Source organism: Oncorhynchus masou, chromosome 33, assembly GCF_036934945.1.
Source record: "Oncorhynchus masou masou isolate Uvic2021 chromosome 33, UVic_Omas_1.1, whole genome shotgun sequence".
Taxonomy (NCBI): domain Eukaryota; kingdom Metazoa; phylum Chordata; class Actinopteri; order Salmoniformes; family Salmonidae; genus Oncorhynchus; species Oncorhynchus masou.
The window spans coordinates 42,805,923-42,813,601 of record NC_088244.1 but is presented as its reverse complement, the minus strand read 5'-3'; positions in this window follow the sequence as shown (position 1 = coordinate 42,813,601).

Below are 7,679 nucleotides of genomic sequence, written 5' to 3'. Positions count from 1 at the left end.
TTCATATGGAAATGGAGAGGAGTAGCAGGCGCAGTGGCCATGTGTGTGTTTGCTGTTCCATTCCATTTGAATACATTTTTTTAAAGTATAATCTGACATGGAAAATATATATATCTGACATGGAATATATATACACTGCTCAAAAAAATACAGGGAACAATAAAATAACATCCTAGATCTGAATGAATGAAATATTCTTATTAAATACTTTTTTATTTACATAGTTGAATGTTCTGACAACAAAATCGCACAAAAATTATCAATGGAAATCAAATTTATCAACCCATGGAGGTCTGGATTTGGAGCCACACTCAAATTAAAGTGGAAAACCACACGACAGGCTGATCCAACTTTGATGTAATGTCCTTAAAACAAGTCAAAATGAGGGTTGTAGTGTGTGTGGCCTCCACGTGCCTAAAATGACCTCCCTACAACGCCTGGGCATGCTACTGGTGAGGTGGCGGATAGTCTCCTGAGGGATCTCCTCCCAGACCTGGACTAAAGCATCCGCCAACTCCTGGACAGTCTGTGGTGCAATGTGGCGTTGGTGGATGGAGCGAGACATGATGTCCCAGATGTGCTCAATTGGATTCAGGTCTGGGGAACGGGCGGGCCAGTACATAGCATCAATGCCTTCCTCTTGCAGGAACTGCTGACACACTCCAGCCACATGAGGTCTAGCATTGTCTTGCATTAGGAGGAACCCAGGGCCAACCGCACCAGCATATGGTCTCACAAGGGGTCTGAGGATCTCATCTCGGTACCTAATGGCAGTCAGGCTACCTCTGGCGAGCACATGGAGGGCTGTGCGGCCCCCCAAAGAAATGCCACCCCACACCATGACTGACCCACCGCCAAACCGGTCATGCTGGAGGATGTTACAGGCAGCAGAACGTTCTCCACGTCATCTCCCGACTGTCACGTCTGTCACGTCTGTCACGTGCTCAGTGTGAACCTGCTTTCATCTGTGAAGAGCACAGGGCGCCAGTGGCAAATTTCCCAATCTTGGTGTTCTCTGGCAAATGCCAAACGTCCTGCACAGTGTTGAGCTGTAAGCACAACCCCCACCTGTGGATGTCGGGCCCTCATACCACCCTCATGGAGTCTGTTTCTGACCGTTTGAGCAGACACATGCACATTTGTGGCCTGCTGGAGGTCATTTTGCAGGGCTCTGGCAGTGCTCCTCCTTGCACAAAGGCGGAGGTAGTGGTCCTGCTGCTGGGTTGTTGCCCTCCTATGGCCTCCTCCACATCTCCTGATGTACTGGCCTGTCTCCTGGTAGCGCCTCCATGCTCTGGACACTACGCTGACAGACACAGAAAACCTTCTTGCCACAGCTCGCATTGATGTGCCATCCTGGATGAGCTGCACTACCTGAGCCACTTGTGTGGGTTGTAGACTCCGTCTCATGCTATCACTAGAGTGAAAGCACCGCCAGCATTCAAAACTGACCAAAACATCAGCCAGGAAGCATAGGAACTGAGAAGTGGTCTGTGGTCCCCACCTGCAGAACCACTCCTTTATTGGGGGTGTCTTGCTAAATGCCTATAATTTCCACCTATTGTCTATTCCATTTGCACAACAGCATGTGAAATTTATTGTCAATCAGTGTTGCTTCCTAAGTGGACAGTTTGATTTCACAGAAGTGTGATTGACTTGGAGTTCCTTTGTGTTGTTGAAGTGTTCCCTTTATTTTTTTGAGCAGTGTGTATATATATATATATATATACACACACACACACACACACACACAAACACACCACACATTTCATTGCAAATTTAAAATATATATATATATATTTATATTTCATAAAACGTCATTAGTACTTACCTGTCCAGAAGTACGTCCTGTTCTTGCAGAAACGGCTCCTCAGTTCCTGTTTGAATCATAACACTCAGATTCCTCAAACAAAAAATCTGTCTCACTTTCACTTTTTCACTTTCACTTGGGACTTTGACTTCGCTTTACCTGATTTATTCGCCATGATATCTACAATGATATCGTTGAAAATACAACTTCCCGAAATACAGCTGCGCATAACAAGCCTCATAGGAACTCCTCTGATCGTCAAGGAAGAATGGAGTTTGTTACGCGTGCGATAACAAACAAGGAATGGTGGTCCAACCCAAAATCATTACATACTGGCGTTTACCTCAGCTCATTGGCTATCTACCCAGCTAGATTTCAAGAAGATCAGTGGTCATTGGGCAGAAATACAGTCCATCAACGAAGCTTCGCTAAAATGATTGGTGCGCATGGTAGTCATTGCTTGTTGTCTTCAAATCAGTTCACTTCGGTCAATACTCCCTGCAATAAAACAATGATGTTTGGCTGTGTTGCAAACAGATAAATTAGATAAACGATGGTTTAACTCGTGTAATTACGTCGAATGCTCCGTAAAAAATTGATAGCGATGGAATTCACGGCACAAACGGGTTACAAAATGTTTCGATTTAAGCTATAAAAATGGGTTTTATCAAAGAAACCGCACTTCATTTGATCACTGGGACCCTCAGGAAGAGAAATAAGAGCAAGATATCAGAATGTAAGTCATAATTTTACCTTCAGATGTGAATGTGTAAAAACTGTCATGGCGGAAAATGTTTCTGTTGTTGATTGCTCTTCTCAAACAAAAGCATGGTATTTGTTCTCTGTAATAGCTATTTTAAATTGGAAGTTTGATTACCAAGATTCAAATCTTTTGAAGGGTGTAAGACACTTGCATTTTCAAGAATGTTTAATGTTACGATGTTGTATTTTTAGTTATTTTTTTTTTTTTGTCAATGATGTTGATCCCTGTACAGGGATTGCAGCCATAAGAGGTCAAATACACTGCATTGCAAACAGTCAGCAATAATCGAATGAATTCAGAGTTTGTGAAGTTATACCGAGGCTAAATATAAGCATTCCACTAATTATTTTATTATATCAAAAATAATCATTGATCTGGCTTTCAATGCTGTCTATGAAAATGCATTTGGGGCGGCAGGTAGCCTAGTGGTTAGGGTGTTGGACTAGTAACCGGAAGGTTGCAAGAATCCCTGAGCTGACAAGGTAAAAATCTGTTGTTCTGCCTCTGAACAAGGCAGTTAACCCACTGTTCCTAGGCCGTCATTGTAACTAAGAATTTGTTCATAGCTGACTTGCCTAGTTAAATAAAGGGAAAAAAAAATATTTATTTTATTTTATTATTCTCCCCAATTTTGTGGTATCCAATTGGTAGTAGTTACTGTCTTGTCTCTTGTCGGGAGAAGCGAAGGTCGAGAGCCACGCGTCCTCTGAAACACAACCAACCAAGCCGCACTGCTTCTTGACACAACACACATCCAACCCGGAAGCCAGTCGCACCAATGTGTAGGAGGAAACACCGTACACCTAGCGACCTGGTCAGCGTGCACTGCGCCCGGCCCGCCACAGGAGTCGTAATGCGCGATGAGACATGGATATCCCTGCCGGCCAAACCCGGCGACGCTGGGCCAATTGTGCGCCGCCCCATGGGCCTCCCGTTCGCAGTCGGCTGCGGCAGATCCTGGGATTGAACCCAGAATCTCTGGTGGCACAGCTAGCACTGCGATGCAGCGCCTGAGACCACTGCGCCCCCCCCCAAAATATATATTTTTGTACTAATTTAACCAGAACCATGCATAATGCACATTCACTGACTAACTTCTTGTAGCAGGCATTAGGCTATAGAAAATGAACAAAGGTCTCATAAACAATCTCTCAAGCACAAGCCCATGTGCTTCTGAGTAACTAGCTAATATTTATATTTTCAAGTTTAGCCAACTTGGATCTATTTCCTAGCTAACAGGGCAGAACAGTTGAATTGTTATGAACACACTCTTCTGGCCTTCTCCAACTATTTCAACAGCATGTTAGCCTGTCCACTTTGTTCTGATGTTGAAATCAAGTGGTCTACCTTTTTTCTCAGAATGAAAACGAGTTGACAATTCTTCATATAATTGTGTTTACGCTTATTGCACATTTATAAAACAGACTAGACGGTATAAAAATCTTTGCAGGGCCGGTCCTGGCAGTTTTGCCGCCTTAGTTGCGACAACAAAAATGCCGTCCATCCATGTGTTAGGACAACTGTTTGTAAAACAGGCGGTTGTATTGGCTTTATTCGTCCTGATACCTGTGACCGATCAATTTGTCTATTTAAGCTCTGAATATTAGCTACCCAACTTTATCAGGAGGAGTTATCCTGAGCCCATTTGCAACGTGTTTACACAGTGGGAATACAGATCACTGGCTCCAGGTCATCTACAAGTCCATGCTAGGTAAAGCTCCACCTTATCTCAGTTCACTGGTCACGATGGCAACACCCACCCATAGCACGCGCTCCAGCAGGTGTATCTCACTGATCATCCCTAAAGCCAACACCTCATTTGGCCGCCTTTCCTTCCAGTTCTCTGCTGCCTGTGACTGGAACGAATTGCAAAAATCGTTGAAGTTGGAGACTTTTATCTCCATCACCAACTTTAAACATCTGCTATCTGAGCAGCTAACCGATCGCTGCAGCTGTACATAGTCCATAGGTAAATAGCCCACCCAATTTACCTACCTCATCCCCATACTGTTTTTATTTATTTACTTTTCTGCTCTTTTGCACACCAGTATCTCTACCTGCACATGACCATCTGATCATTTATCACTCCAGTGTTAATCTGCTAAATTGTAATTATTTGCCTTCCTCCTCATGCCTTTTGCACACAATGTGTATAGACTCTTTAAAAATATATATTATTTTTTTCTACTGTGTTATTGACTTGTTTATTGTTTACTCCATGTGTAACTCTGTTTTGCTGTCTGTTCACACTGCTATGCTTTATCTTGGCCAGGTCGCAGTTGTAAATGAGAACTTGTTCTCAACTAGCCTACCTGGTTAAATAAAGGTGAAATAAATAAATAAATAATAAATAAAAATCTCACAGGAGAAAGCATCCAAGCGAGCGAAACAGCGGCCCTCTGTCTCTCTATGTGTAAGCCATCTATTTGATGCTGTCTGGTCCAAACGAGTATGACATTGTTAGCCGCCTGTAGCATTGAAAGCAAGGGAAGCCAGCGAGCATCTGGCTTCCCTTGAAAAAAAAGTTTAAAAAATGTGCCTATTAGAATATTTCAATTTTGGAGAATCTCTTATAAAATGGGTTAAAGTTTTTTTTATATATATATATATATATATATATATCCACCTAGGGGTACTGTATATATAAATTGAGCATGTCCAGGAATGGCTGAAGAATTACAACATTTACCTAGAACTAACGCTGCAGATAGCAATACTGGGTGATTTGAAAAGTCATAGTCAATCGATCAATGATATAATATACATTTTTTCTACAATAATTATCTTTAATTTACAATCTGTAGAAGGTACTGTATGAGAATAGAAAGTTTCAGGACTTCTGTGAAGCATCACAGCACAGTTGAAAAATATATGGCAAACAGAAATTCAAAATAGATGGTGTTAAGAGAGAAATGGGAGGGGTTAAATGGAGCTGAATGGTGGGACTAATAACAACAAGATAACCAATGTAAAACATACGGGGTCTGTAAAATGTATATAGGTTCAGAAATGTTGTGAAATAGCAGTTACAAATATAAATCAAACTGGATGGACATCAGAAATAGAGGAAGGACTAAAAACAAACTAAGCATTCATTCAAACAGCACTTTACTGCGTTTGCCACCATCTCTAAGCAATGCATGAATTACAGCACTGTTTATGACTTCAATCCTATGAACTCCCGAGATTAGGCTGGCAATACTAAAGTGCCCATAAGAACATCCAATAATCAAAGGTATATGAAATACAAATGGTACAGAGAGAAATAGTCAACATGTCATAATTCCTATAATAACTACAACCTAAAACTTCTTAATTGGGAATATTGAAGATTCATGTTAAAAGGAACCACCTGCTTTCATATGTTCTCCTGTTCTGAGCAAGGAACTTAAACATTAGCTTTTTTTTACATGGCACATATAGCACTTTTACTTCTCCAACATTGTGTTTGCATTATTTAAACTAAATTGAACATGTTTCATTATATATTTGAGACTAAATAGATTTCATTTATGTATTGTAATAATGAAACAGCAGGGAGCTAGCTCGAAGACCAGCATTTATAAACCCATGGTCGTTACAGTATTATATTGAAAGTGTTCATTGTTCATTCAATATTGTTGTAATTGTCATTATTACAAATATATATATATATATATATATTAATTGGTCGATTAATCGGTATTGGCTTTTTTTGGTCCTCCAATAATCTATCAGCGTTGAAAAAAATCATAATCGGTGTGTATATATATATATATATATATATATATATATATATATATATATATATATATATATATATCCCAAAAATATGGGGGATTGCAAATTATGCAGACAATTAATTACATTGATGGAAGCAACAATCTATCCGCAATATTAAAGCTGATTCACCCCTTAAAATAATAATAATTCATACATTGTTGTGCCCATGAGATGATGGAAGTTCAATATGTAGCTAGATGTAGAAGGCTAATGTTAACCAGCTAACGTTGCTCATGAATGAAAGTTAGGCTAGCGAGCAAGCATTTTAGCCAGGTGGTCAAGGACAACAAAAAATAAAGCGTGTGCTGTATGACAGAGTGATAGACCGTTTCGTCAACATGAAAGAGAGGATGGCGGCATTGGCGTTTCTCTACAAGTAGGGTGAGTCAAACATGTTTTTCTACTTACAGGAACGTACACACACACACACTGGTCATTTCCTCCCAGTGATTATACCCAAGCACCGCTACTGCACCGCACTTAAAAAGCCCATATGCCACTGGTTGAGAAAAATGGTCAGAATTATGAGGTTGTTGGAGGTGCGTCTTGGTCAGTTTAGCTCAGAAAATGCTGCCATTGTAAATCCTGCCTAATGAGGGGGCTGGCGTCTTGTGCAGAAATTCTGCTACTGTTACTTCGTACCAGAATGCTGCACGCGACAAACTGAGCATTCATTTTCCAGAATCAATGTTCATTGGTACTCTTGTTTTAGCAACGTCTGCACTGCGCGAAATTTGAGTAGTTGATACATAAAAAGGATATTGGGAGAAAGGTTAATTTACCCTCTATTATTATTCTGTTTTCTTGCGTACAGACAATTGGAATATCTCGCAAAACCATAACTTCAAATTAATGCGATATATCGGCCAGCCATAATTTAGGGAGTTGTTCCGTAGGGGGCACTCCATAAATCGGAGAATTCTGCATTTTTGAAACACCTGAAATGGATTTTTCCTGCAATCTAGAGCTATAATCATTATGCCTAATTCTATGTAAGGTTATCTATTAAGCATATCTCATTACCTGTTCAATTTTCATTTATTCTTTAGAAATGTTATGCCTTAGGAGTTTTGTACAACATCCACACTGGTATATAGTATCATATCCTAATAATTAAAGCAACTTTTGTATTTTCTAAAGTCTAGGAACCTTAGCAGGCATGCCAGCTAAGATAGTTAGACAAGCTACACTAACTTGATTGATAGCCTGAAATGGCTTGGTAGCTAGTTATGAGAACGGGAACGTATCTAGCTGGCAAGCTAAAGCCAACTTCATAACATTGATAGGTATCTAGTATTATAGAGAAACAACAACAATTATTATTATGTTTTTATTCGTCAAGAA